Source organism: Canis lupus, chromosome 5 (genome assembly GCF_011100685.1).
Source record: "Canis lupus familiaris isolate Mischka breed German Shepherd chromosome 5, alternate assembly UU_Cfam_GSD_1.0, whole genome shotgun sequence".
NCBI lineage: Eukaryota > Metazoa > Chordata > Mammalia > Carnivora > Canidae > Canis > Canis lupus.
Genome location: NC_049226.1, coordinates 73,500,521 through 73,519,751, shown reverse-complemented (window position 1 = coordinate 73,519,751; position 19,231 = coordinate 73,500,521). Strand labels below are relative to the sequence as shown.

At 42.3% G+C, this 19,231-nt stretch overlaps 1 protein-coding gene and 1 long non-coding RNA gene across 11 annotated transcripts in view; one reads left to right on the top strand and one right to left on the bottom strand.

The window, feature by feature from the left end:
* The window catches only part of WWOX (WW domain containing oxidoreductase), a 952,562-nt gene that overhangs the window by 290,431 nt on the left and 642,900 nt on the right, over positions 1-19,231 (top strand). The window lies entirely within an intron of this gene.
* LOC111096027 lies at positions 2,684-11,043 on the bottom strand. 2 transcript variants are annotated; one of them, XR_005360076.1, is made up of 4 exons: positions 10,922-11,043; positions 10,718-10,829; positions 5,858-5,992; positions 2,684-5,163 (listed from the first exon to the last, which is right to left on the bottom strand). It is a non-coding gene; the product is annotated as an uncharacterized LOC111096027 (long non-coding RNA). The 2 variants fall into 2 exon arrangements; XR_005360075.1 differs by lacking the exons at positions 2,684-5,163; positions 5,858-5,992 and adding an exon at positions 6,025-10,526.

Sequence of the window (19,231 nt, the reverse complement as noted above, 5' to 3'; positions counted from 1 at the left end):
GGAGCATAACATGTCTTGTTGGCTTTTGTGTGTGCTATGTGTCGTTTGTCTCTTTGTTGACTGTATAACCATAAAAGACCACATAATGAAATTAGTGTGTTCAAAATCTCAGGGTTAACTCTGAGCACATTTCCTATAAAGAAGGCATTAAGAAGATGTTTAAAAGAAAAAAAAAAGAAAAGAAAAGACATATAACGTATTTCAAAAGAATTAGATTCTGGAATGTATCCAGTCATGAAAATAATATAGATTTCTTCTCCTTTTGTTCTCTGTTAAAACCATTAGGACCGAGCTGGCGTATTTCTTGTGCATTAAACGTCGGGGAACATACCAAATTCCTTTATCCTGGACCTGGGTCTTTTCTCTGTTGTAGTTTGCTTTCCTCTCAATCTTAAGCTGGAGTACCACAACTTTCAGTGTCATTTTTGTCTCACTGCCAGGCTCAAGGCTCTGTGGGATTCGTATTTAAATCCAGGGTGGAGGCCTTTTTCATCCAAAGCCAAATTAAAAAAATAAAAAAGAAAATAAATTAAGCTGACCTTTGCCATCTCTACCACTGATATGCCTCTATGTTACAATGCAATGTTAAGATTTGAAATGTATTCATTATAGTATGGGCGATTCACTGTGAGTTTTCCTCAAATGAGTGTGTGTTCTATGAGCCTAGGGGACAAAGCCCAATAACAACAAAAACCATAGCTCACCTTTATCAGGATTCACCTGTTCTAAGTACCTTTTATGTGTCCACTCCTTTATTTCCTGCTGTCCACAGCCAACAGTATTAGGTGGATAGGAGAAGAGCATGTGCATGTGTTTCTTGGAAGAAGAATGTATCATGATGCTAGTACAGAGGCCATGCCTGGGCTTTGACGGCAGAGACACCAGGCACCCAGTTTCCACCCTTCTTGATGGGAACCTCTATAATCATGGATAAATCACACCACATCTCTGGACCTCAAGTTTCTTTTTTCTTTTGAAATGGAGGAAGAGGTCTTACTGATTTCTAAGGCTACACAAGAAGCTCTTGTCGGGGATGTTGTCTATTATTTGACCATAAAACATGTGAAGCTCTGCCTCTGCATGTTAGAAATGCCCTCTCACTCTGATTCCCAAGGAGAACCCCCAAGGAACTACCATTATATCTTCCGCTTGGTAATGAAATAATAACATATTGCTGGAGCTCTGGTCCAATTTTGTGACTTCAAACCATATTTATGCTAATGGTGAACATGTCGACTTCCTCTGGTTTTTAGCGGCTCTACATTTTGTTCCCCTTATTCTATGCTTTTTCTTTCTTTTTTAGCCACCTTAAATCCCAATTTTGGAAGCAGGTCAAATATGAATTAATGAAGCGATTTAGGTTGAAGTACAGGCATATCCCCTTAAATCTGTTAATAACATCAGACCAAAGGCAACTTTATCTTGGTCTGCACTTTGAGGCATATTTCTGAGTCATCCACACCCAACGCAAGAGACGATGCAACACCTTTTGACAAAATGGATTTTTTAATAAGACCATCCTATCTTTGGGATTTTGGGAAGCTTTCACTTCTGTTTCCACTTTTTTGTCCTCATGTGATTAACATGATACTAGATACTGTTTGCTGTCACGCAATACTCCAGGTGCCCAGAGAGTAAACCTTTTAATTAGATATGCCTGTGTTCATATATGTGTATGCATATAATCACAATTCTTCAAGGACCTAATAAGCATATATTTACTTCTTTTTTGGTCTTTTTCTATTTCTCAACTACTCTTTTTCTTCTATGCCCATTATTGTTTTCCAGTTAGCTATTTATATCTTTAATAGATCTTTGTGAAAAAATTATTTATTTTATATTTAATTCATATAAAATGGTTTATAAAGATGACAAGAGCTAGCAATCCCAGTGTACATGGACACTTGCAGACAATAAGTACTCAATGAATGGGTTCGTTACATCACGTAGATAGGCATGCACCCTGAAAAGGTCTGCTTGGGGATAAGGGAAGATAAAACCAGCTATTTCAGCCTGCTCTTTTGATCGAAGCTTTTTTTTAAAACTCTGTTTATGAATAAAACATTTTAATCAGAACTATGTTAACACTGATCAATTTCTTTCATGGGAGTCTAATACAGGGTGAATTCCATTAAGTCAATTAAATACCTTGATCAAGTTTTTAAACTTGATACAAAGATAGTTAAGCTGTTCTTTAAAAAATTTATTTTACTGAAATTCTTTTGAGCAGGACCTTTTTCCCTTCCCCAAGTATATTGTACAGTGAAGATTTCGTCACTATTTTCTGTGCACACCAAATTTTACAGCTTTTATCTCATGAGCTTTCCTTTGAATCAGTTACTCCAACCAAACCACACTTTTAGGTTGGGTGAATCTCAGTTTTACCATGTGCAATTTTGGTCACCAAGTTTCTGTGATGGTTATTTCTGCCAAAAATATGTGTTATTTATTTGATGAAAGACCAGGATTCATTTCTTAGCTAATACCGAAGAAATTCCTCTGCCAGTCTTTTCCGATATCCTAGGGTTTCTCAGTTACCCAGGGTTGATCTCTGAGGATGTTGTTAATCTGATTCTTTTACAAACTTCCAAAGAGTTGAAAAACTTTGAACCGCTTACCCTTTCTATTGTTGTGGTCGAGCAGGTAGTAAAGGATGAGTCAAGACGTCCTATTGTTGGTCCAGAACAGTATATTTCAAACTCTCTCTCTCTCTTTTTTAAAAGATTTTATTTATTCATGAGTGACACAGAGAGAAAGGCAGAGACATAGGTAGAAGGAGAAGCAGGTCCCTGCGGGGAGCCTGATGCGAGACTCAATCCTAGGACCCGGGTTCACGCCCTGAGGCAAAGGAAGACTCAACCACTGAGACACCCAGGCGTCCCCAAACTTTTTGATTACCACCAAAGTGTTCTATGTCACACCCCAACACATGGTTCCTTAAGCTTATGCACTTATGTGTATCTTTGTGAATCGTGTGTGTGTGTGTGTGTGTGTATGTGTGTTTGAAACAAACATTTTATGGAACAGTCCTCCTAGCTATGAGCAGTGTTGTCTATTGTTTTCATCTTGGTTGTATTTCATTTTTTAAAGTGCTGATTGTGACCCAGTTTTACCACCCACTAAATAGCAATCTGTCCTTCAAAAATTGCCACTCTAGAACTATTTGATCTGCTCCCACCTGACAAATGTTCATTGAGTGCCTCATGTGCTGCCTTGGGGGTTAGAAAATGCAAAAGTGAGCAACTCTTTATCCTTGGCCTATGGGCACTTATGTTAAACAGGGAAGAGATGTCAAGAACGTTGGGGTGAGGAGACATGGGCACCACTGGTCCTATAGTGTTTCTCCTTTGGGGGTTGATAAAAGAGTAGTCACATAAAATTGCGGAATGGAGATGACATTCTTACAGAGCCTTGAAGGATATGTGGGAGGTGAACATGTAAACAAACGGAATATTTCAGGTAGACTCTGCAGTAGTGGTGGGGCCAAGACTAGTGACAATATTAAGGATGTGCTGAGAAAAACTCAGCAATCAAGATAAACAATATTTAATGCAATATTTAAAAAAATCAAAATTAATGCAGATAATCACGAGAAAATTTCTAATTTTAAATTAAAATATTGTCACTGTTATAGCAAAGGGTCCATTAATGCACATGGACTTGTGATGAGCCGTGCAAGAAGTGAAGGCAAAAAAAAGGCCACTGAGGGCCTAGTTGAGGATTTGGGATCTTATAATCTCCTAATAAGATTCATGATGGTGGCAATAAGATAATAGTGATGAGGGGAATGACATAAAATTATTGAACGGTTGCTGTCTTCCACAGTTTGTGCTGTGCACCTTATATTTCTCACATTAAGAGTAGTATTCCATGTTATTACTGAGGAAACTTTTCAGGATAAATACCCTGCTCGAGGCCATTTAACTAGTAGGCAGTATTGTGGAGATTCGAGCTATTTCCAATGGACTCAAGCACTCAATCTCCAAACCCTTGGCTCCGGGTTGTGTCTGGGGTTTGGAGAGACCATTTTTATGGCAGCAAGAAAGTGAGTTGGGGAGAAGAGGGTTTTTTTTAGCATAGAGACCAATAGGTAGGCTGAAAGGTTGGCCTTTTGGAAATTTTGTGAAGTTGTATTAGGGGCCAGGAGATAAATGTTGCAGAAGTAGAAGGAGAAAGAGCTTTTGATCCATTCACTGAACATGGGAGATAGAGGGGCAGGAATATATAGGGGGTATATACATTTGTGGATGGATTTGTTGATATGCCTACATGTGCACGCATGCACAAACAAACAAGTAAAGGAAGATATCTGACATTTAAGTTTTGTTTAGTGCGTAACGAAATACTGTCTTGTCTTCTCTTTTCTAAAGCAGTAGCGTTAAATTCTTGCCTTAGGGATACCGGATAAAGGTGACATGGGACTGTATTTTAACATAATTCAAAGTATTTTTCCTTCAGATAGGTATGTTGTTTATCTCTATAAATAACTATTAGAATTGTGAATCTGTGGTGTCTCAGAAACATCTTGATATATCTTTTTAGTGATGACACCTAATGAATGATGTAGGACAGATTCTAAGAAAAGAGTATTTAGAATATCCACATGTGTCACTTCCATAATATGTATAAAAATTATCATGCCTATTCATTATTTAAATAGCTGTGGCCTTTTAGTGAATACCAACATTAACAAACCATGTTAACATGATTTAAAATACGTAATGAAATTTGCAATGCCATCTGATGACGGAGCTATCAAATTAGCACACAGAGCATTGACTGATCATCCTTATAAAGAGCTGTTTGCATTATGAACAGAGAAGATGCACATCCCCTTGTGGGCTGGCAACATTTCTGCAAGCGTTTTCTTAAGCAATGCCACTGGCAGGATGGTTTATTCGATGTTGAAATGTCATGCCGTGTGTGCCCATCCTACGATTCTAATCTGCTGCACACTTAGGGGAGTTGGCATATGTTCAGACTGACTGGTAGTGTTCTCTGCGATGGTGTGTGTGTCTGTCTGCTTCCTTTTTGTTCATTTCGTTACTGCTGTACTCATTAGAGGCCTTTCCAAGGCCTTCCTCAGTTCTCAGATGACGGCTCTTCTGAAGCAGGATTATCCGGGAGTAGCAAAAGCTCTCTTGCAGATATGCCATTTCACCACTTTGAATAAAAGAGCAAAAATTTGTCTCATTCAGTCCAGATTTGCTACTTGCTCTCTTGGTTCTTTCAAAGTAATGACTAATTACAGGTCTTAGCGTACAGAGCTTCACTGTGCAGGTGTCACTTCATGACTTACACATTTGTCCTGAGCGAGTAAAGGTGAATTCAACCAAAGGTAGTGGCTAGAAATACAAAAACTCCTTTTTTCTTTCTTTCTTTTAAATTAACAATTATTTCTCCACCCCCACCCTCCACCCCCCTGGCCGCACCCCATGCTAAGCTTTCTTTTGGGAAATTGTAGTAGCCCTTCCTATATGAGACTCTCTGCTTTTACAATATTCATGAGGATCACAGAAGGTATGTATAAAAGAAACGTGACCCTAGCAGCTTCTGCTGGACCCGGGAACTTTCTTGACTCTCCATGCAGGAGGTCACCTGAAGGTCAGATGAGGAAACTTAGGAATCCCCCCGGGGATGAAGGGTGCTCAGCTTGCTCTGGTTGAACTTGGCCTGCAGACTGTCTCAGTGTTTATCCTCTACCTTTCCCCATTCCCTGTCAATGGATCGTTTTGTTTTGTTGATACAGCATTGTTTGACCTAAATGTTTATTAATTTCATCCCGTATATATATTATATATATAAATTTTAAATTATATTATTATGCAACATTTGGAAAATAAACAGAATATGCTACCTTATTTTTTTGCATTAATATACAAGGAAGACAATCTGACATTTGAAAGTGTACACACACACAGGAATCCATCTATAAAGTCATGCGAGTCCTGGAAGCTGCTGATAGGTGGCGCTACATTTTACTTGTGTGTGGCTAGGGGGCAAAACAACAGAATGATTAGTACATCCTCCTTGGGCCAGGGGAAGAAATAAAACCCTTTATTTCCAACAATTTCCATTCCCCGTGTCATCTGGGTATTTAATTGACTTCACTTACAGGACTGCTTGAAGTTTTCCCAGGCTAGTTGCTACTATTAATTATAACATAGAGGGATAATATTAGTAAACTAATGGATTGCAGTTTCTAAGTGGAGGCCAGCAGATGACTTTGGAAGAACTGATCCACAAGCACCTGGCATAGTTGGATGAACTAAGGCTCCCTTTGGTAGTCTCAAGTGGCCACAGTCCTGACGTAGCCCTGGAGATTATATAGGCTGATCCCGTTAGTTTAGAGATCAAGAAACCGAGCTCTGAAATGTGAAGACCGTTTCAAGTTCATGCTGACAGAGTATTCACGGCACTATGAGACTCTCACCTATTTCACATTTTAACTGACGTGGCATTTCCAGTATTTTGAATGGATGCATATTTCTTGCCTAACTGGATATTTCGAAAGTGGCTTGGGAGTTAAGCCCTTTGGTTTTTTTTTTTTTTTTTTAGTAATCTCTACCAACATGGGGCTTGAGTCCCATGTTCTTCTAACTGAGCCAGCCAGATTCGACACCCCCCTCCCCGTGCCGAAGGCCTTCTTGATGTTACAAATGAAAAATTGCAAGATTTCAACTTTAGAGTCCCAATACATAGTACATAACAGAATAGTGAATGGCTCTCCCAGTCCTATTAGTTCACAGCAGGGCTTCTCTAAACCAATTTCAGAATATCTCGGAATCGTCTTTGATTGGCTTACCCTGATTTTGCCTTTCTTGTTAATTATTTGACCCCAAATTTAGCTGCGTAGTAACTTGGGTGTGGCTTTGATGCCTATAGAGATCGTCACTGTTAAGTTCTAGAAGCTATTTCACTTTGAAAGTTTCAGTAATTTCTGGCTATTTAGGACAAAAAGCCACAACTCCTGTGCCTCTAATTATGGTTGGTACTAAAGCCCTATAGGGATCTGTGTTGGGGTGGGGGGGGTGGTAGAGGTTGGAATTTCATAGGTAGGTTCTGCATCATACTAGACATCTCTCTGCCCTGTACACATAGTTTCGTAGATATTTACGGTCCAGGATATTCAAGAAAGCCAAATTTTTAAAAAGTATTTTGAAAGAGAAATACCTAATTGTTTCTCTTTATGCAAATCCAAAGTAATTTTCTCCTGGAAAAGTACTAAATATACACTTTGGATTTCTCTCCTCTCTCTCTCTGAATTAATCAAGTGTAGTTGCTGCCTTAACTTGCTCAGCTGGAAACCACTGGCTTGTAGGACACCAGGCTCACGCGATGAGTTAAACACAGGGACCCCCGAGTATGGAAATGACACAGAATATTCATAAAGTCAGGCTGTGTGGCTTCCCAGGAAGGTAACCCTGCAGCAGGCTGTGTTTCTCTAGTGTCTATAAAACCCAGTCTACACAGCAGCTCCATCTGTGGGTGACAGGGATTTTGCTGATGGTTTTAAAATCAGGGATAGTTTATTATTATTATTTTTAGGATATTTTAGCACACACTTTTACTGAAAACGATAGCATTTTCAGTGAGATTTAAACCAAGTGCCATCATTCTCCTGGATGTCACTCTGACCCTGTAACTTTGGCCTCTCTGCGGTGCCTTTGCACATTCATTGTGACATTTTGTTTGAATTATTTTCTTTTCACATGGGAGGCGGGGATGGGAGTGCGGATGGGGTGCACTTGGAGCAAACGGAAATGGAAATGCCGCGTCAGTTACTAACCTGGGAAAGTGAAAGCGGCCCACAAATTCCCAAGGTAGCCTTCCCAGTCTTGGGTTTATCTTTAAGAAGCTGGCTGAGGATGGAAGCAAGGAGTCACGAATATCAGGTTCGCACTTTTCTGTGGATTCTGGGTGATCAGCTTAAAAGCGTGTATCTAAATGCACACTCAGCTTATAATAAGTCTCGTCTGTTCACATATTTGAGCTGCCACTTAAGTGTGGGCGACAATATCAGATAAAGTCCTTCTTGGAACACAGTGATCCCCAGAGAGTCCACAGTGTTTTTCATTGCAATCATATTGAAATCTGCAGCCATATATTTTAGGACGGTCCTATCTATAGTATTCTCATTTGAGCACCCTTTAGATTGTTTTCAGGATTACATGGGAGGGACAAGAGGGTAGAAGAAGCATTTTGCTAAGTGCCAGGCAATGGGCCAGGTGTGGTTTATAGGTCATTCCAATTACTTTACCTCCCACAGGACCCTTTGAATTATAGGCTATCATGCCCATTTTAGAGATGAGGAAGCAGAGGCCTTGCGTACCTTGCCTCAGTCATAGGGCCAGTAAGGGGCAGAGCTGAGCATCTGATGTGGGTGCCCTCCCCACTGCATCTCACTGCTTCCCCGAGATGTACCCTAGAGCATACCAAGGCTTCTGCAGGCTCCAGCCATAACCCCAGGGCTGAGTGTGGTTTCTGGGACCTGCACCATGGATGAAGCATGGCATTGCTGCCAGAGGAGCTGAGCTGCTCCTCTGTGGTTTGGGAACCTATGCTCGGGAATGAGACAGTGGCACATGGTAAGGATGGGTCCAGTCCTGACATTCCTGAAGGCTGTGGAGGCAGCTTGTGCTGTATCATCTTCTTAGTTGTTTACTGCTCAAGAGCCCACCTTGCTCTTCTTTCCTCCTCAAATATTAGTGCTTCAGGGGCACAGATTTCTCCAGCGCTTATGGAGAACAGACCAGAGGTTGTGCGGACTAACTATTGGGAAATTCCCTGCTCCTTGTGTAGAACATAGGCCTGAATAACTCGGATTTGCACTTTGCTAGAGGAAAAAAACTAGCACAGCATATGGCGGGCACGTCCAATGACCCGCTACGTCCTTGCCTTTGAAGAACTAGAGAGTAGATTTGACCCCTTTTAGAGTATGAAAGGCTGTGTATTCTGAATCGATCCAGGTGACCTTTGAGGGTTGGACCTATGAGGTGGAGGGGTCCTTGAGCAATGCAATATCCAATATTAAATGGGTGCTTTGAGTTTTTGGTCTGCTCTTTCATATTAGGAAATATCACTTGCATCACCCTGCAAGTTTGCAAAGTAATTTTCTTGGAGAATAATGCTGATTGCAGATATCACTGAGGATATGAATATTGCTAATCACATTTGTCAAATTCTAGGCACAGATGTAACTCATGCTGCGGCTCAAGTTTCGAGCTTCACTGGTGTGGTGTTGGTATTTGTCAGACCATCCAGTCATTAATCTGTTGCCCTCATGTGAGTTTGGTGCAACAACATAATGTGTGGAATTCCATGTTTGATATATATTTTAAAACCTGATTAAAATGGCACATGGGCATTTCACTATCCATGAAAACTGTACCTTTCACACACACTCGTAATAAATCCAAGAGCCCACCTAGCAAATTCTAGCTTCTCCTGGGTGTCCTATATTTAACATAGGCCCTCCTAGCATCTGAGTCATCATGTGCTGAACTCATATTGTCACTTATCCAAATGAGGAACTAATTAGGAAGGCCAGAAAGGGGGAAAATGTGGGAGTGTACCTGGAGAAGGTAGGGAATTCTGGGTTGAGAAACCCCATCCACACAAGCCAAATGTGTGGGTAGCTGGAACTCGAGATCTGATTTAATGAAAGAAGAAATAAAGACAAGCCAAACGGGGCCTTTTGCAAGGTTCCCCACTTGGGTACGTCTAACCCAGAGACCAGCAAGGCAGCCAGGAGCAGCGCAAAGCTGTTTTCAAAATCAGAGCCAATTGCCGCCCCCAAAACCCTTGCAGGTCATGCCTGAATACCTTCACTGTGCCCCATGTAAAAATACACTTGGAGGAGATTGGACATGCCCTATGAATTATACTTATTTATTATCATTGAGCCCTCCCTTTTTCCATCATGCTTTAGAATTATGGGCTGGAGCAGTTCTTAATACTCTATTTATTTTAGGGGAGGAAAATGTTTTTCTTCAACCACAACATTCATGCAATACCAACGGCTGGCAGTTTCCCCAGCATTTAAGGAAATATTGTTGCAAGGCTTTTATGTTCTATACTTCAATCAGCCAGACCCAGCAGTATCCCAATAGAAGGACCCTCAACAGACCATTTTCAGCATTTTGCTACAATTAAACTCCTCTGGTTTTAGCCCTCAGGCAATTTAGTACCTTTTTACATATGCACATTATGAACTTTTGACCAGGGTCTAGCAGTCATATATTAGAGTGCTGCTCTTGAAAGCAGGCTTAACAAGTTCCTTTGAGTATTGCAGTTGGAGTCAGTCGTGGAAAAGGTAATTTAAGTAACTTGCAGCGAGGCCATTCAGAATCTCAGCGATGATCCTAAATATCTCTCTTGCTCGCTCGCTCTCTCTCTCCCTCTCTCGCTCTCCTTTTTTTTTTTTCCTTTCCTTGTTTCCTCTGGAAGCTGGTAGCAAGAGCTTTCAAAGTCTGTGATTGATCTTTTATTCAGTAGCTAACGAGGGCTGTGATTCTATTAGCGCGCTACAAGGCAAGAGAACAGTGATTTAATGAAGTGTCTAGTGAGCCGGCCATAGATTTATCCTGTTGTCGCTAATTTGCAGTGCCGTTGTGAGCATAAAGGAAACTGCACTCACACTGCTATTAAGCAGGTATTTCCTTAGTAAATTGTTGTAAGGTCAGGTACAGTTATCTCAGCAAAAGCAATGCCTTACCTCTTCAGTGTCTGCAGATGACAGCCGCCGTGCTGAGTGCCCACTGAAGTGGAACCGGGGAGATCAGAGGTCCGTCTCCAAGTCGCCCTTAGCGGAGGCAGGAGCAGATGAACTGCCAAGCGGGAGTAATAGAGTCATAATTGGTGATTAGAACTGGTAAGGTGCAATAACATCTTAATACAAACTGGCGTATGTTATAGTTACTGTCAGTTGCTGTAAACTCGTCCCGCTGCCTGGACTAGTTACGTTTCCCTTGATTAGCTCCGAGAAGCTGGGCGGCGGCGGGTGGGCCAGGCGTGCTCGCGGAGAGCATCCGAGCTGCGCCGCTTCCCGGGGTCCCGCCCCGTGGTCCCCGCTGTGTCTCCTGGGCACCCCCCACCCCCACCCCCTCAACCCTCGTCGGAGCACAACGGGGTAACCTTTCCCCACCACCCCGGGAGAACCGTGATTTCATAAGTGTCCTCTGATCGCCCCTCTTTGCAGGCGCAGTGACATTTATGCACCCTGGCTTTGAGGCGCGTTGAACTTTTGTTTTATTTGCCTTTGCCAAGGGGAGGTATTTGCTTCGTGTCAAATCCATATCCCACTGCAATTCTGCGTTCACAGCAACAGATTTGGTCTCGCCGTGCCAGAAGGAAAACATGAAAGAAAAGAATACGCGGCACTGAGGAATCTTGCGTTTGAGGCTGGCCTGCTTTTTAGAATGCAGTGGGTATCTCAAGTGCAGTGCACATGAGTGGGGTGCCCTGGCAGGTATGGGGAGGCGGTGTCCATCCGTGGGAAAGCCTAATTGAGGAAATGCCTCTATGATGCTTGATGAAATGCCAGGCTGGCTAAAAAGGATAACCGTTGAAAAACAAGGTGTCTAACAGCAGATTTACACATGACTGGAGATTCCTCTCTGCTCTGCAGCGTAATTGTTCTTTAAATTCATAAAAGAAGAAGCTACCCAACATTGTCCAGACATACTGAGCAGCTGTCACTATTCATAAATATAGGTGACTGGTCATTTGTTTTGTTTTGAGTGGGGTAAGGCTTGGCAGGATGCCTAGGAGCCAACAATGAGAAGGGCTAAGGAGATAAAGGGCCAGGACACATTTTATTAACCTGGTACATAGTAGGTTCTCAGCAAATCTTGTTTGATTCTGCGGTTGTAGAATCTTGTTATGCAGTTCTCACCCTGACCCATAAAACTCGGCCAGTTCTCACGCTTATTTCGCCCCAGGGCGGCCATGTGTTAGGTTAGTTAAGGTTTATGCTCAAGTAAAGAGTTTAAAGGAGTGTTTTATAATGGGGCCCTGTTTGCAGACAGTCAACTGGATGATAAGAAAAGGTTGAGTGGAACTCCCTGATTTCCCACTGAGGACCTTTGGACCTCAGCACAGTTATGTCCTGTGTGTAATGGTGCTGGAGCTGCCATGCTCCCCGTCCCATAGAATTGAAATCTCAGCTGTTTGCTCGGAAGATCAGAACCTGTCGTGGAGTAGACGAAGCTGATCAGAGCACACCGGCGTCAGAGCACTGGTCAGGGCCTGGGAACGGCTCTCACCGCCCCGTCTGGGACAGAGGTGGCATAGGGAATCCTTATAGAATCTCTGCTTAGCTTCACTGGCGTATCCAGCACTAAATGGCATTGAAAGGAAGGAAGGAAAGAAGGAAGGGAGAGAGGAATGAGGGAAAGAGGAAAGCATAGTGCAATGTCCATGCCCATGATCTTACAGTCCGCACTGAGCACCATGACCAAGAGTGCATAGGAACAACAGTGCCAAGTGGCTAGAATTTATTGAGTGCCTACTCGATGCCCATATCTCATTTTAATTTTGATGGCCATGTCCATTTTCTAGATGATAAAGTTGTGTTTTAGAGGCCATGGCAGAAGCAAAAGCAAGATTCAAACCCAGATCTGTCTGCATTTCCCCCTCTCTTTGTAAATAGGGCAGTACTGCCCCATTTCACTATGCCCCCATCCCAATCTCCCTGGAGAGGCCTCATTTCCTAGAGGTCTGGCAAGGGCTACTCCCTCCCTTTCATTTCTGTACAGGTCCCCATTCAGGCCCTTTGTGGGACATAGGGACACTGTGCCCTCCATTCTGATTTGGGAACATGTTATTGGACCTTCAATAAGGAAACCAGGGAAAGGAGAAATAGAATTATAAAAATTCTCACTTCTAAAGTGGGTGAATAATCTGGGTTGGAAATCCTACTGTCCTAGACATACAGACCACTCAGCCTATCCTGCCTTTTCCCTAAGTGGCCCTGAGGGAAAATTTGGTAAAGATTCATCTGTTTTAGCCAATGACCCACGCTCAATGGTTGGGACAATATCCCTGAATAATGTGCATTTTCACTAATAACTGTATGGACCTATAATCTCTTAATTTAGCATGCTTCTCAGGAATGTATTAATATTTTCCACTTGTACAACCTGTTTTGGTAATAAGTTCCCCCTTCTAAAAGCTCTTTGGTAAATAATATTCATCATCAGAGGGCGCCAGTAGTGTAATCAATTTATATTTTTAAAAGTATTCTGTGTTTCCTGTTTTTTTTTTTCTTTTCTTTTTGAGGAACTGGTCTTTAGGATCAGAGTTGCATTTATGGCCGTTATTTATTTTTTAAATGAAAGGGTCTAGTGCATTAGGCACCAAAGGTCACCTCTTGTATGATTCCATTTATATAAAATATCCAAACAGGCAAATCCAGAGACAGAATGCAGAAGGGTGGTTGTCAGGGTCGGGATGCAGGGACTTGACTGCTCCTGGGGTCCAGGGTTCCCTTCTGGGGTGATGAAAATGTTCTGAAGCTGGATAGAGGTGGTGGTTGCACAACGTTGTAAATGTACTGTCACTGAATTGTACACTTTAAAATGGTAAATGTTATCATACCTAAGTTTCACCTGAATAGAAAAAAATAGGGTAGCACATACGAAAGGCATCTTGTCACATGGGGCTAATTAAACTGTTTGTTTTTTTTTTCTCCCCCTTTTCTTCTGTCTGCCCTGAACAGTCCCACCATTACAGCACCAGGCAGGAAGTGCTTGGGGTGTGTGCAACGCCCCGGTGCACAGATCTCAGGGAGGGAGCCCAGGTCCCTGCCCTGCGCGGGGTTATGCACGGGAGCCTCGGAACCATGTACTTACCTTATCATTTCTTGACCATGCTATTGATGAGTTATGTGTTTGCTTCTGTTATTAATAATGTATTCCTTGAAAAATCTATGTGCATTATAGTCTTTGATCTTGTCATGAAATTTCAAAGCCAAAGATTCCATTTTCTTCTTCTTCTTTTTTTTTTTTTTTTAATTTTCAAAGCGGTAGCATGGAAATAATTTTAAAACTTGTAAAACTTCCCTTTCTAGTGGAGAACTTCCTGCCGCCCTCCATCCATGTTAATGAGGTATGTATGTATGCGCATGTGTGTGGTGTATTTACATAGACACATATATACACATACGTGACACAACATTTGCTTCAAGCTTACTGTATTCTAGAGGTGAGGAATATTTGAATACAAGACTTACGCATCGTGTAGATTAAAACAGAAATTAAAGACTTTAGACTAAGGCACCATCAAAAGCTCCCTTTTCATTGTTCTTTTATTGTTTATTGACTTCAAAAAGACTTTTTAGTTTAAACTGACTTTAATGTCTGTTGAATGCTCTTTTGTAAAGTGACTTTGAAAACTCGGGGATAATGTCTTCATTAAGTGGAGAAAAATCTTGGGGAAAAATATACTGTAACTTGGCTTTCATTAGAGTAGAAAGAGATAAAGCTTTGCTTAATTAATGTCTGTTTTCCCTCTGTTCAGAATTCTAAGGGAAAAGGGGACTAGTATTAGTGCTGATAAAAGCTTGGAACAGACATAGCACTGAAACTTTTTTCCATCCCTTCCCAGAATTTAGAAGAACATACTTAGTATAAACTCTGTGAGCCATATTGGGACGTTCCAGGTGCCCTGTCTTTCTGGATGTACAATGACTCCAGATCCAGTGACATTGGGCACCCCAGCTTTTTCCACTGTTGCCTTCATCTTCTCTTTGGGTTTGTTTCCAACACTTGTTTAGGACTTGACGATTTGGGAAGAGTTATCTATTCATGTCTTCTGTCCATTCTCCCCCACTCCCTTCTGAGCCACCCATCAGATCTGATTTCTTCAGAAAGTCTGTCCCAATTGTCCCAGCCTCTGGGTACCCATGGATTCCTTTTTGCACTGGATCTTTACTTTTCTGTGGCTTTCTACCTCTCACATGTTCTGCTTCTTTTCTCTGCAGAACAGATCTGCTCCTTAAGCTTAGAAATGCTCTTCTGGACTGCTGTTTTTTGGTCTTGTTTTGTTTTAACTCCATAGGGAGCTTAATGCTGGGCTCTCCAAACTCAGAGACTCCACCACTGCTGGCCGATCATAATGGCTGTCTTACTCTTTTTTTCTATATTAATAGCAAAAGAGAGAACTGTGCATGGGAGTACCACCCATCAGAGTTCAAACTCCATTTCAGGATCCATCCTTTTGTGTCCACATATCATATCCCACAGAATGCAGGTCCTAGAGGAGCCATCACAAGGTGCCTTCTGGGCTCCTATTAAAAGGGATGCCAGGCTGCTCTTCCATGTAGACATCAGTGACCCTCTTGCCTGACAGAGGATCTTAAAGTGGAAAAAACACAGGGAAAAAACAGACCTGGGTACAAATTCTGTGTCTCCTCTGTACTAGCTCACAGACCCAGGGCTGAGCCTGTCTGAGCCTCTATATTCACATCTATAAAGTGGGGATAACAGTGCTTACCTCCAGAGGTTGTGGATGAATCCAATGAGACAGAGCCCGGTGCAGTTATAATCCTTGTTGGTCTCAGCAGCAACCCGCAGCCACCCAATTCTGTATCATGGCAGATCTGCTCTGGTTTCTTCTGAGTAGCTAACACTTGCAAAGACTTCTCATTTAACAGGAGGTAAATGAGAAGTAAACAGGGGTACCTCCTGTTTACCCCTAACAACAACAAAAAAAAGAGGTCTATTTAAGAGAGTAACTTTCAATATTGTGATGTCTTACACCTAATAATCCGACGGCTTAGGTGTCTTTATTGTGTCTCTCAGTAGATGGACCCGTGGGTAGATTGATTCTGTTTTAACACCTGTGCCATCCTGCTGGCCTTCCTTTTTTTCAAATCCTCAAGTACCACTGAGTCATGGGTTTCAGAGGCCGGTGTAAATACTAAGAGTTTTAAGTGGCATGGAGTCGCCGCGGGTTTGTTATGTAAACCCTTAGGGATATTTATACCCTCTACTGAGAAGGGTAATTGAGCCTCCAAACCACCCACCAAGATTTCTGCCTGTAAAATATTTAAGGACTGGTACTATAAAGCCATTTCCCTTATGCAATTTGTTTTCCATCTAGGAGCAGGAGAACAAGGGAAATATGGCTCAGAGTAACTTATAAAAGCCAAACTCTTAAGCCACTAAATGCATCTCCTCACAATAGCACCTGGAGGAGGGCTGAAGGCAAATACAAAGTGAACAGCAAAGGGACCAGGGTTCAGAAATTGAGAGGACAGAGTTCCACAATGCAGCACGATGATCGTGTCACAAATCACCCATTCAGTGTCAAGCTAGACATTCCCTGGAAGCCTATCATGGAGTGTGCAGAAGGGATTTTTGATAAAAGGGGCCTAGTTAAAAGATGCAAGAAACTGAACTTTAAAAAAGCTTAGCAGGCTGCCGGGACACCTCCGAGTACCTAGCACAGCGTCGGCTTGTGTGCTGTCTCACGCCTGGATTGCAGAAATGTCTGGAGGTGTGCTTTCCTGAGGAGACCATCCCCTTAGAGGAGTGTGCCGCAGCAGCCGGGGTGAGGTGGCACCGGGTGACAGTTAGAGATGCTCTAAAACAAGCCTGTGTGCGGAGCCTGGGATGAGAACCAAAGAGATGTGAGGGAAACACTCAGGGACTGGAGCAGATGGATATGCCTCAGACTGATGTATTATTAAGGGTAACACTAGCTGCTTACATGTATACAGTGGCTCAAACATGGTCAACTTTATTGATTTTATATAAGGTCCAAAGTGACTGTTTTGGATTAGCAGGCACTTCTCCCCCAGGTGCTGACTCAGGGACCCAAGCTCTTTCCCTCTTATGGTTCATCATCCTCCACACCCGGCTTCCAAGGCTGCATTGGTCATGTGCAGCAAGCTGGTGGAAGAGGCTGGAACGTGGCTGTCCCATGTGGGGGGTACTCCAAGGACAGGGCCTGGGAGTGGGGCATATCTGTGAAATGTAAGAGGCCAGGGCGTGTAGTCACGCTGTGTGCTCAGGAAGAAGAGGAAACGGGTTGGGTAAACAGACAGCAGATCTTTGCCCTGGCTGATTGTTTGATTTCTCAAACTTTGGCTTCTCAGTTCTTTTTTTTTTTTTTTTTTTCCTCCCCAAAGTTCTTCATGTGGATGACTCTGGAGATAGCCAGAGATAAATGGACCGTATGCTCCCTGCCCTCCACTGTCTTGGGCTCTTCGGGAAGCAAGAACCCATCCTTACTGTCCAGTGTGCCAACTGCCACTGTTGACTCCCACTGGGGAGATCGGCAAGGTGTCTTGCTCACCTCCACAGCCTCCCTAGCAACTGAGGGTGGCTGCGGGACAGTTGTGGCCAACAAGTCCAAGCAGAAATCAGCCCCAGCCTTCTTGGAAACTTTCTGCTCTTAGATGAAAAGGCAGAGCTGTGGGTGGTTTTTCTCCCCCTTTCTTGCCATGTGCAGTGTAGATTTGACACTGACAGGCACAGCCGCTTCCTTGTTGTCATGAAGCCACAAACAGGAGGGAGAGGTGACAGGAATGGCCTTTATCACATAGGACCACAGCCTGGAGTCAGCAGCTGTCTAACAGTCAGGCAAGTGTCTTCATCCAGGATCTGTTTCTCTCCGACTCCTGCCAATCAACCACTGATAAACATACCACTATGAGTAGGGGATACAGGTTTAAGAAAGATTCTGGGTAATCCTCAGGGGTGAGAATTCTTTGGGAATGCAAGTCATCCCTCGCCCCGTTTGTCTGCTTGAAGAGATGCCAAATACGCATTGTGTTCTGCTTCACGTGGGAAATACTCCAGTGCAGTGTTTCTAGAAAGTGACAAGTTTTAACACAGGAAGGCTTCCTTTGCCATTCCGATTTTTCTTAGCAGCGCAGTTCTGTTGTGGTGATGTTGGATATGATCTCAGGACTTTGCATCGGGTGTGAAGTCGCTGAAGTGATGTTTGAACTTCTTGGCTTTCTTATTATCATCACCCCCTTTCCTCTGTAACTTTGTACTGAGACACATATATGTTATGGTAATTGCCTAATGGTATTTAAAGATCTGTATGTGGGCCATATTGGTTAGAAGATGAAAATCTATAGGTGCTAGTACCTGAGCATCATTTGACCTGAACCAGGCTACAGTTTCTGTCACTCTTAAGTAAAAAAAATACTATTAGGAACAATATTACAATCACTACTACTGTGATTTTCCATGCCAAGGAATTGTGTAAACATCATCATGTGATAGATGTCTGACTTAGGAAATAAACTTTTAGAGCTCTGTAATACATCAGATCGCAGTATTCCCCCCACCCCACTCATGAAAACTATTTCAGATAACAGTTATCAGTTTTTGACTCTACACATACTTTATATACTATGGGTGTGCTTCTTCAGAAATATAATAGAATGTAGACTCTCTGCTTTATTCAGTAAATCCTGTCCTTTGATCATTCCAATTAGTTATTTTGATGCCAACCTGTACACCTGTTTTTCTTAGGCACCTATGTCTGCAGTGGTTAAAGGCTGATGAAAAATCAAAGTTGAAAGAGGGAAAAGTCACACTGTAAAATCAGCCACTGTGTATATTTCAAATTAAAGCCCCAACCATGTAGAAGCACCACTACAAAGGATTGGCTGCTGTTATGTTCCTATAGCTGGCTGCATCAACAATGGAATTACTAAGCAGGGCCAGAGGGCACGTGGTCAGCCTCATAGCTCATAAACCAAGGCCATTGTGTCTCCAGTACCGAACAGTTCAAAGCTCTCAGTTTAAAAATGGCCTTTGTCTATTTTTAAATAATGGAAAACTTTGGGGGCCTTGATAATTGTTTCATAAGGAAAAAACTTAGTTTAGACTGTGAATTTTTGTTAGTTGAAACTAAGTTATCTTGCTCTTCTGCAAAGTGCATGCAACTTGAAACATAGGCCATCAGGTTTTGCTAGATTGAAGACAGTCATACCATTTTGTTATCAGTATATTGGCTAAATGCATCCCAAATGAAAGTGGATTACTGGTCCACCTCCTTCCTGGCTAGCCTGTGGTTTAGCACAGGAGACAGCAAACTAGGGCCTTGGGCCAAATCTGTCCCGCTGCCTGGTTTTGTGTAACCTGTAAGCTGAGAGTTCTTTTTATATTTTTAAAAGGCTGAAAACTATTAAAAGAAAAAAAATTAATACTTCGTGATACATGAAAACTATATGAGATTTGAATTTGATTGTCCATAGATAACATTT